This window comes from Camellia sinensis, chromosome 8, assembly GCF_055761805.1.
Source record: "Camellia sinensis isolate YWXY chromosome 8, ASM5576180v1, whole genome shotgun sequence".
NCBI lineage: Eukaryota > Viridiplantae > Streptophyta > Magnoliopsida > Ericales > Theaceae > Camellia > Camellia sinensis.
In genome coordinates, this window is record NC_138968.1 from 113,931,391 (window position 1) to 113,955,982 (window position 24,592).

The 24,592-nt window shown below is 37.9% G+C and overlaps 1 pseudogene; it reads right to left on the minus strand.

The window, feature by feature from the left end:
* Positions 1–10,215: 10,215 nt before the first annotated feature.
* On the minus strand, positions 10,216–12,931 carry LOC114291063 (bark storage protein A-like; annotated as a pseudogene).
* Positions 12,932–24,592: the final 11,661 nt, after the last annotated feature.

The following is a 24,592-nucleotide window of genomic DNA, read 5'->3' on the forward strand; positions in this document are numbered from 1 at the left end:
AAACTCCCATGAAAGGGAATTGGTGCTTGTAAGAAAGTTACAAGTCAAAAACTTTCACAAATGCAAAATGAGAATGATGTTATTGAATTGAGAATTAAAAATGCTTATCCCAAAAATATACCATTTCCTCCTTCTAGTGTATCAGTGGGTAGTAATTATGCTTATGAATCACAGAAGAGGAGAACATGTTGTAATAACCCCAACCTCTGATTAACGTTAATTCACACTTAATTATGTCTAATAGTAGATTATGAGAGATTTGGAATTAATTTTTATGTGTATTGCATTATTTACGTGTTTCTATCTGTTTGCAATAAAATGATATTTCATGTCTTTGACTTTAAATTGCGAATTGAAAGCCTTATCGGCGTCCGAATTAGAAATTGACTTGATTTATGTACTAGTTAGGATTTATAGAATTTTATGGTAGGTTTAATTAAAATTCGGTTCGAAACGATTAAATTAGATTAAATAACGTTAAATTACATTAGTCCAATTATTTACGAAATTGCCCTTGAGTGGGCCACCTTAGGGCCATTGTTTGAGGACTTAGGCCTCATTTGGGAACCCTCCATTTTAGTCAAAAAGTTACTAAATTAGCCAAAAAGCCAACAACCTATACCAAAAAGTTAAAGATTCTCTTTTCTCTCTACTTTTTGCACATCTTTTCGTAAAAAGACAAAAAGTCATCCCGAACATACTAGTTTTTTTTAGCTCATATTTTAGCCAAATAACCAAAAAGTTACTCAATTAGCCTGTTCCCAAACGAGGCCTTAATGTATACATTTGAGGCACCTTTTCTTCAGCCATTTTCTTTAGAACAAACCATATGAGAGAGAGAGCTAGAGAGTTGGAAGAAAAGTTGGATTCATCTAGAGATTAACTTGGAGAATTGGAACGAAGTGAAGGATTTTGCAAAATTGAGCTTGTAGACTTTGAATTCTAGACCCAAGGTAGGAAAATCACCTTCTTGTTTGTGCATTTAAGTTATACCTTGCATGATTCATGGTAAAATTGAAGATTAAAGTCAAGAATTGGTTTAAATGTTGAATTAAGTAGTAATTCATGCATGCATGCATACATTTCCATGTTTTGAGTTTGAATTCTAAGATTTCTTCCATGCATGTGTTAATTTCACTCACATTGTGGTCATTCAGCTTGTTTTCCATCAAATTATTAAGTTTGGTTATGTTTTGGGAGGTTTGATTTCAGGGGGGGTCCTTGCATGTTGGATTCATAGTATATTCATGGAGTTCATGTTGATTTTACACAAATTGGGTTGTTCTTGGGCCATGATTTCTTGAATTGAAGCTTTAAACATGTTGTTTTATGGGTTACTAAGTGTTTTCCAAAGATTTGGCCCAGAAAAATGAGTTTTGGATGGTTGGAGGTCGAGTTTCATGTTTGGAGGTCAATCTGGATTTTCCAGAAATTTGACCCACGCTCGAGCGAGGACTTTCACACTCAAGCATGAAGTCTGAGTACATGCACTTCTGCTCGAGCGGAGAGAGTCACGCTCGAGCGTGAAATGCGTATACCTAGAAGTTTGTGTGTTTTGCAGTCCGCTCGAGCGAGGGAATGTACGCTCGAGCGAGGACTTGTGTCTTACGCTCGAGCGTGGATTGAGTGCCCATCGAGCGTGATTTTTGTGCATCCAGTACTTTTACTGTAGTTTACAGTCCGCTCGAGCGAAGGAAGTCACGCTCAAGCGGATATCCTTTGTCCGCATGTCCGCTCGAGCGTAGAAAGCCACGTTATTTTCTGAAAATTCTGAAAAGCGTTTTAAAGCACATCTTTGGCATTTTCATTGCATCTTAGGCATTCCTAAGACCTAATTAAGCTTTGATAATGAGGTTATGGATTAGAAACACACTAAGTGAAGAATGTACTAAGTTATGAGATTCAAGAGTGTGTTTTGAGCAATATGTTAAGCAACAAACCTATGTAAAGTAAGCTAAGCCGTGATGGCCACATGAATGCGTAATGATAAGACATGCTTGCGTTATGTATTTTGTGATTGTAGGTCTAGACTCGAGGATTGATTGACCATTTATGGGAACCACTGTGAGTAACATTTCTGTAAAGATATATTGATATGAATTATATTCCAAATGAAATATGATAAGTTCTGATTTCTGAAATGATATCTGTTTTCGTGAACGAATATCCCATGTTTGAAATCTATTATGGCATCCATAGATAGTCCCAAGTCATGGGGGACGGCATGAAAATGTGGGTCCATGACATACAAGTAATTACGAGATCTCGTTAGCCACCTCACTGTGGTGATATGTGTTTAATCGGTATCCGGAACTGATTACTCTAGTCGGATGACGTTCTGTGATGTGTTCTATGGGATGTACCATTATTATGTTCTGATATGAGAATGATTATGCTATGATCTGTTTTCTGTTTATGATATGTTCGGATTTCGTTCACTAACCCCTTTACCTTAATGTTATTCACTAAGCTTTAGCTCACTGTTTGTATATATATATGTATAGGTGAGCATTCTGGAGTTCAAGTCTGGAGACTTTTTGTCTGGATCTGTGCTCTGTTGTCAGCCAGCCATTGTGCCTCACGTGGAGGTTCCCGAAGTGTCTTGTGTTCAAGTTCTGTTGGTTCTGTGTATATATATGACTTGATGTAATTCTGTTGGTTGTACTTCAAATTCTTTAATGTGTGTGGGTATAATGTATGATTGACTTTTTACTATGTATATAAAGTTTTAAATATTCTGTTTCATATAAGTCAGCACAGCTCATTGGACAACTATATTTATGTATTTGCTTCCGCTAGCCCCTTATTATATGCTTTATCTGTTCAGAGGCCTTCGGTAATCCAATGATTACTGGCCGGTTACGATGCTAAACCTATAGGGACGGGTTTGGGTCGTGACACATGTGGGAGTGGGAGTGGGAATGGGGATAGGAGTGGAAGTGGGAATGGGGATAGGAGTGGAAGTGGGAATGGGCCTGGAACTGGGAGTAAGACTACAATTGAGAAAGCATTCAACATGAAGGACAGAGAACAATTGCATTTTGAAATTGCAAGGATGTTCTACTTGAGGAGGAAAAGGGGGTACCATTTAATCTTGCAAGAAACCCTTACTATGTTAGCTCTTACTCATTTGCTACAAATCATAATATTTCTAGATATTTGCCCCCCGGTTATAATTTGTTACGAACCACATTACTTCAAAAGGAGAGGGCAAATATTGATAAATTATTGCAACCAATTAGAGGCACATGAAAGGAAAAATGGATGAGCATTGTTAGTGATAGTTGGAGTGATTCTCAAAGGAGGCCTTTGATTAATTTTATGGCAGTGAGTGAAAGTGGGCCTATGTTCATTAAGGCAGTTGATTGTTCTGGAGAAACTAAAGACAAATATTTCATTGCAAATTTAATGAAAGAAATGATTAATGAGGTTGGGGCAAGTACTGTGGTTCAAGTCATCACAGATAATGCTCCTAATTATAAGGCAGCCTGACAACTCATTGAAGCTCAATTCCCTCATGTTCTATGGACTCCTTGTGTGGTGCACACATTAAATCTAGATTTGAAAAATATTTGTGCTGCAAAGAATATTGAGAGGAATGAAGTCACATATAAAGAGTATAGTTAGATTAGTGATATTGCCGGAGAATGTTTGATGACTAAGAATTTTATCTCTAATCACTCAATGTGATTGGCTATGTACAATGAATTTGTGCCGTTGAAGGTGTTTTCTGTTGTCGAAACACGATTTGCCTCCACAATTGTTATGCTTAAGAGGTTTAAGCTTATAAAACGTGGTCTTCAAGCAATGGTGATTAGTGGCAATTGGAATTGTTATAGAGAGGATGATGTTGGGAAGGAAAAATTTGTAAAAGAAAAGATTTTGGATGATGTGTGGTAGGACTACATTGATTATATTCTTTCCTTCACGGGTCCTATATATGACATGCCTACAGACAAACCTTGTCTTCACTTTGTATATGATATGTGGGACACAATGATAGAGAAAGTGAAAGAGAAAGATGACAATATATAGGCAAGAAGGGAAAAGACTAGATGATGAATCTACATTTTACAATGTGGTACATCAAATTCTCGTGGATCATTGGAATAAGAACAATACTCCTCTCCATTGTATGACACATTCATTGAATCTAAAGTACGTACCACATTTAAATTTGTTTTAGATATTTTATTTTAATGGACTTATCTAATCTTTCTTAAAATGATTATTTTTCTTATTTTGTATTGTAGGTACTATAGTGATGAGTGGCTCCATGAGGATCAAAATAGAGTTCCTCCACATAGGGATGAAGAGGTGACATGTGAGAGGAACAAGTGTTTTAAGAGGTATTTTGAAGATATCACGGAACGAACCAAGGTGATAATAGAGTTTGGAAAATTTCGGGTTATGTTGAAGCATTCTCAAAATATGATTCCATTCATAATAAGTGGCACATGGATCCTTATACTTGGTGGTGTGCATATGGTGAATATTCTCCCAACTTTTCAAAAACTAGCTTTGAGACAACTTGAGCAACCCGCCTCTTCATCTTGTTGTGAGAGAAATTGTAGTACTTATTCCTTTATTCACTCATTTGATGATATTGGAATGCTTGGGATAGCTAACCTCTCACTTGATGAACCGGCTATGAAGGCGGTCCTATTTACAAATGAAGGAGAAGATGGAGGCAATGGTGAAGACGTTGTACTAGTTTCCTCTACTTGGGTTTACATTTTCTGATGTTTATGGATCTTATAATAGATGATGGTGGTTGGTAAATTGGATAATTTTATATTTCGTGGTTTGGTTTTCATGCATTTTGTAACAAATGATGGTTGGTAGCTTGGAATGACATATTGATAAAATGCAATTTTTATGTTATTTGTGAATGATATATATGATGCTAAATCAATGAAAGGTTTATTTTTTTTGTAATTTTAATAGTGCTGTTTTGTATTTTTTATTACATTTCAATGATTTTTTTTTTAATTTTATAATTTTATGACATATAATAAATAAATTTAATTTTATATATTGAACGTGTCGTGTCCCCCATTTTTTGAAAATTTGCGTGTCCGCGTGTCTATGTCATGTTATGTGTCCATGTTTGTGCTTCATAGACCAACACTATAGCTGCACTTTTGGTATCAACTAATGAAACTTGAAAAGTGTTAGGTTTTTGTAATTGACAATCCCGTTTGACAAAACTCCTTTTAATTATAATTTTATTCGTTCTTTTGTTTCAGTAAGGATGTGAGTGTTTAGATGCGAATCCAACCCAAATTGTGCTTTTGTTTGCCACTTCACTGACTATCTCGAGAATTTTAGATTTTTCAATTGGTATCAGAGCAAGTCGCTGAAATATATATATATATATATATATATATATATATTTCAAAACTATTTGAGTGAGATCTTGTTTGATTTGTGATAACGAGATCTTGTTTGATTTGTGATAATGGATTCAATTTGTGAAGGGAATTCTACAATACTACCACCTTTACTTGACGGATCTAATTATCCTTTTTGGAAAGCATGGATGAGAGTGTTTTTGAAATCTATTGATGAAAAAGTTTGGCAATCCATCATGTGTAGGTGGACCAAACTGACGATTACCATTGATGGAGTAACTTTCCCTAAACCAATTGATAAATGGGACACAACTTATTACAAAATAGTATCTAAAATAGTAAAGCAATCAATTCTCTCTTTTGCGCCGTCACACTAGAAGAGTTTAGTTGTATTTGTAATTGTGAAGTCACAAAAGAGACTTGGGATATCTTACAAACTATTCATGAGGGCACTCCTTCGGTTAAATGCTCTAAACTTCAAATGCTCACATCTAGTTTTGGAAACCTTTCCATAAAAAATAGTGAGACCTTTGATGAAATTTATGCAAAATTGAGTGACATTGTGAATTCCAGCTTTAATTTAGGTGAAAAAATACTAGAATCCAAGATTGTGGGAAAAATTTTAAGGTCCTTAGCCGATCGATTTCAACCAAAAGTTACGGCTATTGAGGATGCTTAAGATGTTGACAACATCAAGCTGAATCATTTGGTTGGAAATCTCCAAACCTATGAAGCTCGTATGAATTTCAAAAAGAAACAAAAAGATGATCTTGTTTTTATTAGTACTCATAGAGCTGGAAAGGCCTCCGATGAAGATTGTGAATTTGATTCCAAGATTACGAATGCATTTGTAAAACAATTTTTAAAAAAAATTCTGAAAAAGAAGCCTAATCTTGTGGAATCAACTCACAAATCCAAGGGAAATGAGAAACTCAAAATTGATCCTAAAACGGAGAAGAAGAAAGGAAAAATACAAGTGACACCTCAGAGAGTTCAATGTTATGAATGCCAAAGTTTTGGCCACTTTGCTCAAGAATGCCCTAGTCGTTTAAGGAAGAAAAAAGCTTTTGCTATCACTTGGGATAAATCACAGTCTGATAAGGATGAAAGTGGCAACGAGGCTCAAGACGAAGAGGAGCATGAACAATTTCTTGTTTTCATGGCGACTTCCAGAACTAAAGGACGAATGGAGTATCCAAATAGGCCAGTTGAGAATGTCATTGATGATGAATCCTCGGAGAGTGATGGTGATATAGATGGTGAAGCACTGCAACAAGCTTATGAAAAGTTGCATAAAGAGTCTCTTAACTTATCTAAGTTGAATGATAAACTCACTATCAAACTTAACGCTTGTGAAAGTGAGAATGTTAAATTGAATAAGGAGATTTCCGAGGCTAGGAATCATGCCATCAAGATCTCAAATGATCGACAAACTCTTTGCGTAAAACTCTTGACTTGTGAGACAAAGAGGAATGAGCTACAGCAAATCTATGCAACATATGAGGAAAAGATTGAAACTTTCAAAATGTCTCAAGCTGCCTTGGAAGAGCTAGTCGTTAAGAAAAATGAAGATCTCTCGTGTGCTATGACTACCATTGGTCTTTGGAACAAAGGATCAAAGACGTTGGACAATATCATTGGGTCTCAACAAATGTGTTATGACAAGAGTGACATTGGCTTTTGTGTTGACAAAGAGCAAAAATGGAGTGCATCTACATCTCATGATACAAGAACTCAAGGAAAGGGGGAGCGAAATATTCAACATGAGGATAAACTTCTCAATATTCCTAGAGTTGGTAAGGTCAAAGAAAATAAGGTATACCCTATTTTTATTTGTCATCATTGTGGTATGTATGGTCATATCCATCCTTATTGTTATGAGTTGCATGGGAGAGTGTCTCATAGAGGTGGAAGAAATTCTAATACCTTATGGAGAAGAAGACATTTCATTGGTTGTAATGAGGTTAAGGATCAAATTAGCCTTCATTGTTTTGATTTGTTCGAGACCAAACATGAAACGAGTTTGCATTTGCCTAGACCTTGGAGTATGAGGTTGGAAACCAAGTTGAGATGTGTTCCTATTGAAGGGGAAGGGAACCACAACATCAAGACATCACGCAAGAACTACAATACTCACAACATTGTTCATATTAAAGCGGTTTGAGTAAGAAAGTTTGACTTGGGTTAATTTGTTTATTCATTTTTTTTTTCTCTTTTTGTTTCGAGTTTTTATCTGTTTGTTTTTTGGTCTTTTGTCCATGTTTGTTCGTTTCTTTCTTGCTTTCCATATATGTATATATATATATAAACTAAATAAATAAATAAAACAAAAAGATTTTCTTAATATGGTTTTGCAAGCTTGAAATTTTTGAGAAATTCTTGGTGCATATTGGAATTGATGAGAATATCCATTACATGTTGATATGTGTGTACTTTTTGTGGTCATTACTCATTTCGAAGTGTGTGTACTTTGATTAGTATGTCTCATTTTGTACACACTCTTGCATTAACAAATATCGGAATCTTTCGCATAAGTGATCAAATTTCTCTATGGACTTCTAGCATTGTGTCTTTTGCATTTCTAGAGGATTTGACCTATACTAGCACATCATGGGTGATGTTGAGCCTCTTAACCACCTACCATCTTTTTTCATCTCCTCGGCTTTCCCTTCAATTTATTGTAACCAGGGCATGAGGAAAAGGCTACCTCAAAGTCACTAACCAGGCTATCCTTATTCTATCCATGGCTGTGTTACATGGACTTGGCAGTTCAAGGCGAAGTACCTGTGTCGACATAACACAACACGGGTACGGGTATGGAATCTGTGTCGGATTCGCGTCCTCTCTCTCAAACACAGCTAATCAAAAAAGAAGAAGAAGATTGAAATACTCACATAGATGTGTTGGGTTCGAGATCTGGATTTGTTGGATCATAACTTCATCAACAAGTGAATGTCGGCTACAATAACCACATCATCTAGAGATAGAAGAGAGAAAGAGAGAGAGAGAGAGAGGGAGAGAGAGAGAGAGAGAGAGTCATAATCACCAAGTGGGAAAGAGAAGAAAGAGAAGAGAGCCTCAATTGTGTTGTGCTGTCTGTGCGTATTTCTTTCTTCTTCTTCTTTTTTTTCTTTTTGTTTTTGAACTCTATTATGCGTATTTCAGAGAGAGGAAAGAGGAGAAAAAGGGTAAGAGAAGGGAGAGAGTTTGACCATATACAGCTGGAGAGCATTTGTTGGGTTTGGGTTTGGCTAATGGGCTAGACCCAAATAAATAAAATGAAAGTTTGGGCCTATTTAGTGTTTTGTATCTGCCTTATTTTGTCTGGGCCTATAGTGCTTTAGTCTGGCCTATTTAATTGTTTGGGTCTAAATAAAATAAGTTTGGACCTATTTAGTTTTTTAGTGTTTTGTATTTGGCCAACATTTTTATTAAAATAAAAATAACTTATTTTATCATATATAATATAATTTATTTTATATGTAAAATAATTTTTATAATTTTTTTATTTGTTATTTATATTTTATTTGTTTTATTTAACAAAATATGTTATTTATTCCTTTTTTTTTGAAACTCATCTTCATAAAATAAATATGTTTATAAAAAAAAAACTATTTAACATATCCCCGTACCCGTATCCAAATTTGGATCCATATTCACGTATCATTAATTTTTAATTTTGAAGTGCCCAACCCCTAAAAACACACCCACACCTGCACCCGATACTCATACCCGAGTCCGTGTAACATAGATCCATGCTTCTCTGGTTTGGTTTCCATACTCTTGAGTGTGAAATTTGCCAATAAGTGCAAAAGAAAGAAAGAAAAATTAAAAAATTTAATTCATTGATTGAGGGGGAGTCTCCGCATTTACTTAACAAATACCCGTTGATTCCTAGTAGTTTGACTTTCCTAAATTGTGTTTAGATTCTCTTGTTGGAGGTTCAGCCATCAAATCACTACTAGGATTGGAATCTACTATTTGTCGAACTCCAAGAGCCACACACACACTTTTATCATGGGATCTATACTTTTGACATGTTGCATCACATTCTTTCATGAGGAATCTTCTAGAGATTGTGCACATTTTGTTTTCAAGTAATTTTGTTTCTTGGATATTCTTGTGTGTTTTAAGGTACAAATCTGAAATTCCTCACTTGCTTCGCCATATTGTTTTTGTCTTTTCCTTTTTGTTCATTATTTTTGGTGTTTGTGGTTGCATTTAGTGAGAAGGAGTTTGGTTAATCATTGCAGTGGAGTTTCTTTAGCATGGACTTACATTGATTGGTTTTGCAATGGAAGATTGGTGTTAGTTGGTTTGCATGTTGCTATACACTACTTATTGCTTATTTGTCGCATGCTATTGATATTACATCATCCTGTCCTTGCTTATGTGTTTGATATACTCTTGCTTTAGTTGACTGAGCTTTCTTTGACAATTTATGACAAAAAGGGAGAGAATTTTGAGAGGGAGTTTTTTGTGTGTGTCTTCATGTTCTTAAAATTTCCATCTATTCGTGCTTCAAGACAATCTTTTCATATGTTTATTGCATTCACATACTCATGTGGCACTAATAGCTGTTTTGCAAATCTTGACCTTGAGAAAGAAGTTTGTTTTTGTTGGTTGTAATGGGTTGGGGTGATTAGCATTTTATTTGTTAGGTGTGTTTTGTCACGGAATTGCCAAAGGGAGAGATTGTTAAGTTTTTATAATTGGCAATCTCATTTGACAAAACTTCTTTCAATTGTAATTTTATTCGCTCTTTTGTTTTAGTGAGGCTGTGAGTGTTTAGATGCAAATCCAACCCGAATTGTGTTTTTGTTTGCCATCTTCGCTGACTGTCTTGGGGATTTTAGATTTTTCAAAAAGTATTGAAAAGGAAGTCCCTGTGTGCTGCATTATCCGCAAAAATGTTGCCTGATGATCCCCGGAGTCCAATTACTAGTTTTGGCTTCTGAGGAAGGCACATACTTGAGTTCACACATTGTTCTAGTTCCATTCCCTGCAGTACACAACTTAGAACTTGCAGACTTCACCCAAAAAAAAAAAAAAAAAACTTCATATAGGCGACGTTTGGATAGAATGAAAGAGATGGAAAGGGCAATATCGAAAAAAAGAAAAGAAATGGAGGTCTTCTGCCTTTGTTAAGCATGAGAATGTAGAGAAATACAAAAAGGTTAGATTTCTTATATAGTCCGTATCAGTACAGTAACTTGACTTTGAATTTCTTGTAAGAAATACAAGAAAATTTATTTTCTCAGTAGCAAGCTGTTGTAACTTTCAAAAACTTAATTTCAACCAAAAGCATACTAGATAATAAAAAAAATTTCTTTCACTGCACTTTCTATCATTTTCACTTTCCATCATATTTTTCAGTCTAATCAAATGGACCTCTGTCGCAGAACTCAAAAAGAAATTAGTCCTATTCACACAAGCTGCCCACAACACAAATCCCTATCCAAAAGTGCCACTTCTCTATTTCATCCTTACTTATAAAGAAGAGTTTTCTATTCAACCCACCTTCAAAAAGTACTAAAATCACAAAGAAAATTCAGCTAAGAAGAAAGAACACATGGAAAAAGAAAAAAAAAAATGTTGGGGATGACTTGCCTCCAAACCGGCAGCTAACTGAAGCCAGTTGCGGGTTATCCGAGCCCATAACAAATGTTGAGCAGTAGTAGGCTTCCCTGACTCGGAGAAGAATTCCTCGTAGCCATACCCAATTTGTCCAAACAGATTAACCCCTTGCATTTTAGGTACATTGTAGCTTCGGCAACATCATTAGTCGCCAATGTTCCGTTCAGTTTCTGCACAGAATGAAGTCTCATATGGGTAATCAATCAGTCATTAATTAGATTAATTAAAAAAGAAAAACAGTGGGAAGATGATGAAATATAATTGACTTCATACCCGTCAATCCCAATTGCCAGTGTGGTCAAATTGTTTTGGGATGGTGACATCTCCAATTGACATGGAATTGTTCAAGTTGCCGGCAGTACAATTCCAGTTATGTCGAACAGATCCAACATTTGCTGTGTTGTTGCAGCAGCATTCACCTGAATCAGACAATTTCACTTGTAAGTACTATTTGTAGACTTTATTTGTTTTCTTTTTCCGTGTTCTGGTTTTCTGTTTTCATTTGGTGAACTGTTTCCAAAGAGAGAACTATTTTGGGGATAAATTTATGGAAATGATCTATTTTTTAAGAAATACCAAAAAGTTGCTTTCAAATTTGCAAAACTTGTTTTTGCATAAAGATGAAAAGGATATGAAAACAATGGGTGTTTTCGAAGTATTTGTTAATGTATATTCTAGGTCTTAGTTTCTATTCTTGTAAATATGAAGCATATATGTTTGAGCAACCTTTTTTGGCCAACTACGGCTAGCGTGAGTTGGTTGAGTTCAGGAATACCATGTATCAGATAGCCAAATAGATTTTAACTTTAAGTAGGTCCGACCTATAACACACATGGTGTGCCCTTTCAATAGTATGGGGATACATGATAAGTTAGTTATGTGTCTCCCTATTTGTTTTATAACGGTTATGCACCATGAGAAGCATCGAGTTTGTGCAAATAATAAATGTTACCTCAAAACTCGAGGAATCCTTGATCCCAACTACTTGAACTTTGTTCCCCTTCCCAAATCAACTCCTTTCTACCACATAGGTGCCAAATTTACAAAAATAAGCAATTGAAATTACATAGTAACATAGGTGAAAAGGTTTGATGAGAAACTAAATCAAAAAATTAACAGAATTGCCTGAATGCCCGAACCTCGTAACTTTGTTGTTGCAATATAATAAAATTGAAGATGATAACCACTCACTAGTGGTTTGACTTGATTCCTACATTGAAGCAGTTTTTTATGCATTCTTTTCATGCAAGGTGAGTTGTGACAGTAGGAAGGACAATAGAGATAGAGACACAGAATTTGAATTGGCTGCTCCTATAGGGACACCTTTAATTTTCTATGAATTTGATTGATTAATGATAAATACTCTCGTAAACATCTAAAGAGAGCTAGAGATAGTGTACCATTCCAATCCCACGTCTCATATAGATGACTTTCTTCCCATGTAACTTCCCCACCCGGAGTCGTCTGCCTGAAAAAGACAATTTTTAACACATAATAGCTTTTGAAGCTTTGTCACACAATTTCAATTTCCTAAACTTTCCATAGAATTACTAACAGAATGAATAAACATGTTACGTTCAGTAAATAACTACTAATTAGCTTTCAAAACCAACTCATATTTCTCATTCAGCAAACCATTCAAAAACTGCGCACGCATAGTATTTGCATACACTGCTAGTAGATATACATATACCTTAGAGATCCACAAAAGGGTGAATTGGGTGAGGTTTAAAGGCCTTTGTTGCAAAGAATGCATCTTCTTCAGGTGGGTAGACTGTGGTGAGTCCAAGGTATGGCCCTTTGTGATTGAGGTACTTCATTGTTTCCAAAGATTTCAGCCTTCTCAGTGGTGTAGCTGGCAAAGGAAAAACTAGTGTGGAGATCAAGAGATTCAAAACCAGTAGTGTCATCAAACTTGATATGGCTTGTGCTCTAGCCATGGTGTGGTTAAGCTCATTGAAAAATGCTATGTATTTTAAGCAGCTTTTAGTCAGATTTGTTGGCTAGATTTGGACTATATAGCTATTTTGATTACGAAACTATTTGATTATGACCTATTTTGATATTGATTATGATTTAACGTAGCGTTGGTTATGATATATTATAATTATTATTTTGGTTATTACCGGAGAGGTTTTAGTTTTGCCTAAAATGATGTTTGGTTATAACCAATTTTGTATATTTTAATTATGACCAAAAGTGATTTAGTTATAAGATTTATGATATCAATACAAAAAATTATCATAATTTACTTATGGTGCACACTCTAAAAGAAAGTATGCACTGTAGAATTACCTTTTGTGTGGGTACATAATAAAAATGATTTTAATTTGAAAATTTTCAGGTCATTTAAATAAGTTTATATTTACATATTCTCTGTTAACGTTTGTTTCATTTACCAAATACCACAAATTATAAAAATTATTATTATTAATATTATTTTCTATCCAAACAAACAGGGTGCGAAACATGTTCCCATTTTGCTGATAATCCGTGCACATAAAAAAGTGGCATCTCCCTTTTCTGTTTGGACTTTGGAAATAATATGAAAGCAAAATTTCACTCTCTACCGATTTAAGTACTAATATTGTATAATAGTGATATTATCTTATCATTAATATATGATATTATTAATTAATAATAAAATTATAAATAAAAAGTAAATTTTATAATTCAAATATAACTTTTTAATCAAAGATAATTCAATTATCACGATAATCTCTGATTATATAATCATATATCACCTTTATTTTTATTTTTATTTTATAATATAGTCTTAGGTTTGTGTCAAAAATTAAAATGTATGGTGGAAATTGACTGTGTATCTTGTTTGATTCATATGTAGAATAAATATGGACTAGATATTGATATTCTAGAACAATTTTTTGCATAAAATTGATGAATTTATAATTTTATTGATGGAAAAACAACCTTAGGCTTGGAGCAACTCCAATGATATTCTTCATTTTTTACTAGCTAAAAGTATATAAAAGGTAATTCTTTATTTTATCTAATTCCTTTTTTTATCTATGTACTTGTTGGTAAAAATCTAGTTCAATCCCAATCAACAATGATTTGATCGACAGATTTAAACAAATTTTAATAACAAAAAAGTTCAGACATTGTGGTTGAGTTTTATACCTTAAACAAATTAAGGACTTCCCTGAAGGTAATTAAGTAAAAAGAGTTTTGAGAAGAAAAGAATATGTATTTATTCAATCAAATTGTCACTGGTTATCAGTTACAAGAACTAAAACAAAAACAAAGAAAATGAAAAATACAACAATCGACAAAAAGAAAAAAAAAAAAAAAAAAAAAGTGAGGATTGGAACCTCTAATCTATTCCTAACAATGTTAAGTTAAACTATTTCTAGATGAACTCTTTGCAGGTGCGGTTGATGATTGTTGCATCATTTTTCATTCTTCAAGTCCTCCCTTTATACTTGCTTGGCCACCTCATGTTGTAACCATCAATCCATGATCCTCCTTGATCTTCGCTCCACTCAACCACATCCCCTCTTCATAGGAACTACCTGTAGATTTTGTGCTTTAACTTGATATTGGTCTTCCGATTTTAGCATATGGTTTCTAATTGATTTCAACAAATATCTTTATTGGCATTTATTTTATCTTTTCAAGCCACATCATCGTCTTTTACATACCACATTACTAGTATACTTGTCACGTCATGTCAGCATACCTATTTAGAGAAATAATAATAATAAAAACAAATGTGATCAAGCTTATTCTTTGAAGATAATTTATAAATTCAATCGACAGACTATAATCGAACTTGGCCATAATTAATAGGCCACAATTGATAGAAAAATAAAATGTGGTGCAAACAATACTCCAACACTACTCTTTATTTTATACACACAAACTGTTTAAAGAACGTCTTAAGACTCTTCAAATGTAGCTAGTGTTGAAAAATTTTGTTAAAATAGTTATTGTAATAGTTAACCCATTGGAGTGCCTAAAATATGATAATGCTAGACATAATAGCCAACAAACCTCATTTAAAGAATCTCTTGGAGATGCTCTTAGAAAGGATTATGTACCATCTTGGAATTGTAGTGTCTACCACATCGCTCGATTTGTTTTGTAGTATTCAACATCATGGAAAGATTACTCAATTCGATAATATTTATTCTAATCCAATTTTAATAAATTTAAAAAAAAAAATTGAAAGAGTATTGATAAGATAGGATAAACTATAGGGGATTTTTTTTAGGGTCTCTAGTATTAAAATTTTATAGCATAAAAGACATCTAATATTTTTATAATGTCTAATGTCTCTTAAATCGATCTAGAAAAAATTTGATCCAGAGAATTTCTTTAGACTTCCCAGAAAAATTCTCTCCAAACCAGAGAAAATAGCCTCATTACGTGCAGAGAACTATTTTGGGTTCAAACTAGAGAAAATTGAAATTTCTCTGGCTTTGTTCAAAGAAAATTGAAATTTCTCCGACTTTGTTCACAGAGAATTTCTCTGGCTTTCTTCACAAATTTCTCTGTAAAGAAAGCTTCTATCTTAATTTATCCAACAATTCTACTCCAAAATTTATACCTATCAAAACAATTCTACAATTCACACAATAAACAATAGATAGTGAAATTCTCATCAATATTGCAGAAAAGTACAAATCCAAACTCCAATTTCATTTGAATCCAAACTCCAATTTCTTTTGATTTCAATTTGATTTGATTTTTTTTTTATTTTAATGGCAATGAAATACAACGAGAGTTGCGATAGTAGAGCTGTGGATTCGTCGTCGTTGTCGCCGAAGCAAAATCGACAGGACTGATAGAGACTCAAAGTCTTCAACGAAGTCCTCACTCGACTCTAACACTTGAATCACCAAGACACCAATTGTAACGCCCTCAAAATAATAACAATAAACCCATCAGATAAGACATGCATTTACATTTAAACTAACTGCATTCCTTTCATTCATTAGAATTCCAAGTCATAAGTATTACATCTTAACCTCATAACAAAATGCCCTACGGGCTTACAGCTTTCCAAGTTAACACTTGGTTACAACAAAGAGTTCTAACTCGTTTACACATTAAGCCCTTGGCTTGAAATTACATGTAATACATCAAAAGTAAAAACGACAAAACTATGCTCGCCACTAGCCTCCCAGCTATGTCCTTGGAGGTGGCATGCTTCCTGCACCTGAAAATGATATTCCCATATAGGGTGAGCCACAGCCCAGTAGAAATACACTAAACCAACCATGGACAATGACTAAAACATTAGCAATTGATAGTTGGTCAACACTGATACAATCACATAAATTACATATTTATGTCAACGACTTACAAGTCCCAATTACTTTTCATTTTTCCTTTTTCGACAGATAAGCATGCTAGCTCTATCATCATTTCCACAGATATGTATAAAAACTATATCTCACATTCAGATAAGCATAAAAGCTATATCCACATTCTCAACAGATATGTATATCAACAATATCCACAGATAAGCATACAAGCTGTATCCACACTTCACAAAGATAAGCATATGAGCTCTATCTTCACTTCTCTAGACAAGCATATGAGCTCTGTCTACGGAGTTCATCCCCTATCTCCTCCCAATACCTATCCGGTTTAGAGGTACATCCCCTATCTTCCCCTAAACCGCGGAGTACATCCCCTATCTCCTCCTCTACACATAACGTATATAAACACATTGGTTCTATATACAATCACACAATACACACATTTAATGTATTCTATCAACCGTCAAGTTCCATGACACATTCCATTGATTAGTTTAAGTTTACTTAATCATCAAGCATTGTCTACAACAATCACGACTATCCTCCACCGATAGCCCCAAGCAGTTATTTCTAAAACAGAAAATAAATGCACAAATGGATATTCAATCAACATTTCATTTCCTCATTTCTCAACAATTAATTATCCCAATTAATTAAACAATGTAATTAGGTCAATTCCCATAATTAACATTTCAACCCTTAGGTCCCATTTTCATCAATGATTCAACATTAATTCCATTTTCCATGCCAAACATGCATCTAGGTTTATTATGAATAAAACCCCAACTTTTGTAAAATTACACAAAAGCCCCAAACTTTCACAAATTTACCAAACCAAGCCCAACATCTCAAAATACCAAGATTTAAAGACAAAACCCATAGAGAGGAGTAGGTTATCCCTACCTCAAATTTGGAGTCCCAAAGGAGAAGATGACAAAACCCAACGTGCTCCAAAACCCGAGATTTTCAGATTAAAATGAAGCCCTCGACGATCAACAACTTTTTTGTAAAGGCCAAAGGTGAGTAAATCACTCCTACTAGATCAAAACCTAGAGAGAAGGTAGAGTCTAGAGTGAGAGGCTCAACAATGGTGATTTTGGAAAAGTAAGAGAGAGAAGAGAAAGTGAAAAAGTGATTTGAAAAGTCACAATTTCGGGACTTTAACCCAGGTCTCCGCTCGAGCGTAAAACACCCCGCTCGAGCGTCCACTCACAGACGTCCGCTCGAGCGTCCAACCGCCCGCTCGAGCGCAGAATGCACTCGCTCAGCACATTTGCAGAACCAGGCCTCCGCTCGAGCTCCCAACCCTACGCTCGAGCTCACAACACTGCACAACAAGATACTGGATGGATGTATTCCCCGCTCGAGCGCCAACACCTCCGCTCGAGCGGACAGGCCAAAAATCTGGGCAACTAGTTTTGGTTTCTAAACTCAACCAACCTGTAACCAACCCGCCCAACACATCCTATAACTCAAATACAAAGTAAGAAAGGATGTAAACAAGATAATAAACAACTACCAACATCCACGGACACATGTCCGGATCACTGTACAACAAGGGTAAACCCGGGATCGCTATAACCTCCCCCCCTTAAAGAATTTCGCCCCCGAAATTAAACACAAGTTTTCAAAAACAAGTTTTTCTCCAATTTAAACAATGTTACACTTGAACATTCAACAATTTGACCCATTACCGGTCATCCCATCCCTTTAAATAGAGACATATCACAATATGTAAACAACATATGTATTTTCAACATGCATCAACATTATGCACTATCTTTCCAATGTCAACAATATATAGTGTTACATCCAACTACCATATGAGGCAAGTTCCAAGACATGCTTCCAAAAATCAAAACATTCTCAATGTTTTACAACTTAAGACATATATAAAAGCTCTTAAGTTCAACATAATGTAAAATTTAAATACAAGATCACACGTCAACAAACAAGTCCGGATATTTCTCACGGACTTCCAACTCACGTTCCCAAGTGGCTTCCTCCACTCCGTGATGTTTCCACAAGACTTTCACCAAAGGAATGGTTTTGCCACGCAGGACCTGATCCCGCCTATCCAAGACCCGAACCGGTCTCTCCTCATACGAGGCATCCTCATCTACCCCTAAATCGCTCCAATCCAGCACATGTGATGGATCTGGCTCATACTTCCGAAGCATACTCACATGAAACACGTCATGCACTCCGGACAACTGCGGCGGTAAGGCTAACCGATAAGCAACCTCACCTATCTTCTCAAGGATCTCAAAAGGACCAATAAACCGAGGGGATAACTTCCCACTCTTCCCAAACCTCATCAGGCCTCGCCTAGGTGATATCTTCAGAAAGACATGATCACCTACTTCAAACGCCAAAGGCCTCCTCCTACGATCGGCATAACTCTTTTGTCGACTCTGGGCTGTAACAAGCCTCCTACGGATAAGCTCAACTTTCTCCGTCGTCTCCCTAACCAACTCCGGACCCAACAAAGGTGCATCACCCACCTCGGCCCAACAAACTGGAGACCTACACGGTCGGCCATACAAGGCCTCAAACGGTGCCATACCGATGCTAGACTGAAAACTGTTGTTGTAGGCAAACTCTACCAATGGCAAGTGCCTCTCCCACGTCCCACTGAAATCCAGGACACAACCCCGAAGCATATCCTCGAGGATCTGAATAGTACGCTCGGACTGCCCGTCAGTCTGAGGATGATAAGCCGTACTAAAGGTCAACTTAGTGCCCAAGGCACTCTGCAAACTCTGCCACAACCTAGCAGTAAAACGAGGATCTCTATCTGAGACGATCGTCACTGGGACCCCGTGCAATCTCACTACATCCCGAATATACAAGTCGGCAAGATGATCTACCGAATCTCTCACGCGCATAGGAATAAAGTGCGCCGACTTAGTCAACCGGTCTACAACCACCCAAATAGCATCACTACCCCGCTGAGTCCTCGGAAGACTTACAACGAAGTCCATAGTGACATGCTCCCACTTCCACTCGGCAATAGGCAAGGGTTGCAACAAACCCGCTGGCCTCTGATGCTCGGCCTTCACTTGCTGGCAAGTAAGACATTTCGATACGAAAACAGCCACATCTCTCTTCATACCCCGCCACCAAAATTGGCGACCCAAATCCTGATACATCTTAGTACCTCCCGGATGCACCGCAAGGCGCGAATGGTGAAACTCTCGGAGTACTTCCTCTCGGCAAGACTCCGGTACAAACAAACGGTCTCGGTATCTCACACTCAGGTCGGGATACACCGTCAAACCCTTCTCAACTTTCCCACTGGAGATCTTCTCTCGGAGGGATTCTACCTCAAGGTCACCTCTCTGTGCCTCTAACACTCTAATCACAAGTGTAGGCTGCGCAACAACAGAAAACAAGGCCGCAGCCTCGACAGATTCGCCCAGTAGCAAATCAAACTCGCCAAGTGCTCCCAACATCACCCATTCCCGGATGGCTATACAAGCTACATCACTAATGGTTTTCCTACTAAGGGCATCGGCCACAACATTGGCCTTTCCCGGATGATAATGCAACTCAAAATCATAATCCTCGATGAACTCCATCCATCTCCTCTGCCTCAGATTCAAGTCTCTCTGTGTAAACAGATACTTCAAACTCTTGTGATCCGAGAATACCTCGAACCCCTCACCATAAAGGTAGTGCCTCCAGATTTTCAAGGCAAAGATCACAGCTGCTAACTCTAGGTCGTGTGTGGGGTAATTCTTCTCGTGTATTTTCAACTGACGTGAGCCATAAGCTACCACTTTTCCCTCTTGCATCAACACACAACCCAAACCCTCTCGTGAGGCATCACAATAAACCGCATAACCCAACCCTCTCTCCGGAATAATCAACACCGGAGCAGTGGTCAATCTAATTTTCAACTCTTGGAACGACTTTTCACAAGTCTCACTCCACCCAAACTTGACTCCCTTCCGAGTCAGTCTAGTCAACGGTGACGCTAACCTGGAGAAATCTTTCACAAACCGACGGTAATACCCAGCTAATCCCAGAAAACTGCGGATCTCAAACACACTCTTAGGCTGTGCCCAATCTTGCACTGCCTCAACCTTGGATGTATCAACAGACACCCCTTCCCCGGATACCACGTGGCCTAAGAATTTGACTTCCCTCAGCCAGAACTCACACTTCCCAAACTTGGCATACAGCCTATGGGCTCTAAGTAACTCATGCACCACTCTCAAGTGTGCCTCGTGCTCCTCCTCAGAAGACGAATAGATAAGGATATCGTCCACGAAAACAACCACAAATCGGTCTAAGAACTCCCGGAAAATCCGGTTCATCAAGTCCATAAAGACTGCCGGTGCATTGGTAAGTCCAAATGGCATCACCAGAAACTCGTAATGGCCATACCGCGTACGGAATGCCGTCTTAGGAATATCTTCCTCCCTGACCCTCAACTGATGGTAACCCGATCTCAAGTCTATCTTAGAGAAACAACGGGAACCCTTCAACTGGTCAAAAAAATCATCTATACGGGGCATAGGATACTTATTCTTAACCGTAGCCCGATTCAACTTCCGGTAGTCTATACACAATCTCAAGGCACCATCTTTCTTTTTAACAAAGAGTGCCGGTGCTCCCCACGGTGAAACACTAGGGCGAACAAAGCCCTTATCTAGCAATTCCTGGAGCTGAACTTTCAACTCAACCAACTCTGCTGGAGCAAAACGGTAAGGTGCCATAGAAATCGGCGCCGTACCAGGCACTAAATCAATAGAGAACTCTATCTCTCGGTGAGGTGGCAAACTAACAAGATCTTCGGGAAAAACATCCGAATACTCACAAACCACCCTCGGCAATACATGCTGGGTCTCACCACTCCCACCACTCTCAAAGCTAGCAAGTAGACTACTAAGCTCACTTCGCCCTCGCGAATCATACCCCGGTGGCAAAACACTACCAACCCGGTCTCCCAAGAAATGGAACCACTCCCCGCTCAAGGTACACAACGTGACCCTCTGGCGGTAGCAATCAATAACAGCCCGGTATGACGATAACCAGTCCATACCCAAAATAACATCAAAACCCTTCATGGGCATGACAACAAACGGAAAAGGAAGCCTATAGTCGGCGACCTCTATATCACATCCTCTAACACCCTGTTTCAGAATCAACTCACCACCCAAAGGCGATACCACACAAATAGGAGATGCTAACTGTGCTAACTCCAATTCCAAAACAGATGCAAATGCAGCAGATACAAAAGAATGAGATGCACCCGTGTCTATCAACACATTAGCAACCGAGTTGCAAAACAGAAAAGTACCTCTCACCACTGATGGAGCCGGTACTAAGTCCTGGGCGGTAACAGCATACACGCGCCCCGTAGGCCCCTGGTCTACCTGCTCACCTCTCGGAGCAAAAGACTGCTGCACAGACTGGGATGACGAAGCTCCCGGATTGGCCCTCGAGGCCTGCACAGACTGAGCTGGCTGAAAACCCTGCGTCTGCCTAGAACCAGACGCTCCCGAAGTGGCACTCAACTGTGGGCAAAACCTCTTCATGTGCCCAGGTTGTCCACACTGATAACAAGTCAAGAGCTGGCCCCTGCCCAAACTCTGACTCGGCGATCTAGCTGAAGAAGAAGCAGCTTTCTGACTCCCACCCTTCTGCGGGCAAACCGAAACCTTGTGACCCAGCTGGCCACACCTGTAACAGGTGAAATCCCCCTGACCACCTCTCCCGGAGCCTGCACTCGGCACTGGGAAGGTCGATCTAGCAACACCACCCTGCGACTGCTGAGGGTTAGAACCCCTCTGCCTCCTGCCATCACTCTGACTATCCTGGCTCCTCTTGGAGCCTCTCTGACCCTCATCCTCCTCCTGCATCATAAGCTCCATATGAGCTGCAGCGTCCACTAGGTGTCTATACTCTCGAATATAAGACCCACCAATTCTCAACTTGAGGCCCCGCCTCAACTTCCGCTCAAACTCATAGCAACGGCGTTCCTCAGACGCCACCAGTTCAGGTGCAAACCTAGACAGACTGGTAAAAGTAGCCTCAAACTCGGCCACTGACAAGCCCTGCTGATTAAGCCGGCTAAACTGATCCCTCAGCTTCTCCCTAGCTGCTGCTGATAAAAACCTCTCCTGAAAAGCATTCACAAACGCCTCCCAAGTACCACCAACACGAGCTTTCTCGTACTTCCACCATTGACCCGCATCTCCCTTCAGTTGGAAGGATGCCAAGGTCACTTTCAGTGCTCCGTCCTCGATGCCAAGCATCTCAAACGTCTTCGTTGTCTGTTCGAGCCATTCATCTGCCTTAAGCGGCTCTTTAGGATCCCCGATAAACTCGTCCGGATTACACCGGAAGAACTCCCTCTTCAAGAAGGACGGCCCTGCCTCAGCTGCCTGATTCTCAGCCCTAAGAATACCCAAAGCTCCTGCTAACTCTCTGGCCAAGGCACCCATAGCCTGCTGACCTACTGGCTCGGCCACATTGGCCTGCCCAACTCCCTCCTGCACTGCCGGAATCTCACCCTGTAACAGTACTTCCTGCCTCGCAGGTCTACCACGCCTAGCACCTCTTCCTCGTCCTGACATCCTAATAAAGGCAACACAGAACGTTAGCACATTCATAGGTGTGCCGAAACTAAACACTCACGTCCTAATGCATGGACAAGTGTAATTCACTCCACATCAGCACATAAACACATAAGCACTTACGAATTTCATTTCCGGATAATGATAGTCCCGAGACGTTACTAGAGTTCCGGTCAGAAACAGCATTGATCAAGTGCCTTTCCAACAAGACTCCCAGAAACTCAAGGATCCAATCAACATCCTAGAAATTAAATCCCATACCCACATAGTCACATAAGCATGTTAGCATTTAAGCACATAGCATATGATACTACATCTAAGTCTCTATCAAGCGAGACAAACCCATTGTGATACTAATCACTTCCCACGTACCCAAAGTATTCGAACCCGGTAGGCTCTGATACCAAGTTGTAACGCCCTCAAAATAATAACAATAAACCCATCAGATAAGACATGCATTTACATTTAAACTAACTGCATTCCTTTCATTCATTAGAATTCCAAGTCATAAGTATTACATGTTAACCTCATAACAAAATGCCCTACGGGCTTACAGCTTTCCAAGTTAACACTTGGTTACAACAAAGAGTTCTAACTCGTTTACACATTAAGCCCTTGGCTTGAAATTACATGTAATACGTCAAAAGTAAAAACGACAAAACTATGCTCGCCACTAGCCTCCCAGCTATGTCCTTGGAGGTGGCATGCTTCCTGCACCTGAAAATGATATTCCCATATAGGGTGAGCCACAGCCCAGTAGAAATACACTAAACCAACCATGGACAATGACTAAAACATTAGCAATTGATAGTTGGTCAACACTGATACAATCACATAAATTACATATTTATGTCAACGACTTACAAGTCCCAATTACTTTTCATTTTCCCTTTTTCGACAGATAAGCATGCTAGCTCTATCATCATTTCCACAGATATGTATAAAAACTATATCTCACATTCAGATAAGCATAAAAGCTATATCCACATTCTCAACAGATATGTATATCAACAATATCCACAGATAAGCATACAAGCTGTATCCACACTTCACAAAGATAAGCATATGAGCTCTATCTTCACTTCTCTAGACAAGCATATGAGCTCTGTCTACGGAGTTCATCCCCTATCTCCTCCCAATACCTATCCGGTTTAGAGGTACATCCCCTATCTTCCCCTAAACCGCGGAGTACATCCCCTATCTCCTCCTCTACACATAACGTATATAAACACATTGGTTCTATATACAATCACACAATACACACATTTAATGTATTCTATCAACCGTCAAGTTCCATGACACATTCCATTGATTAGTTTCAGTTTACTTAATCATCAAGCATTGTCTACAACAATCACGACTATCCTCCACCGATAGCCCCAAGCAGTTATTTCTAAAACAGAAAATAAATGCACAAATGGATATTCAATCAACATTTCATTTCCTCATTTCTCAACAATTAATTATCCCAATTAATTAAACAATGTAATTAGGTCAATTCCCATAATTAACATTTCAACCCTTAGGTCCCATTTTCATCAATGATTCAACATTAATTCCATTTTCCATGCCAAACATGCATCTAGGTTTATTATGAATAAAACCCCAACTTTTGTAAAATTACACAAAAGCCCCAAACTTTCACAAATTTACCAAACCAAGCCCAACATCTCAAAATACCAAGATTTAAAGACAAAACCCATAGAGAGGAGTAGGTTATCCCTAC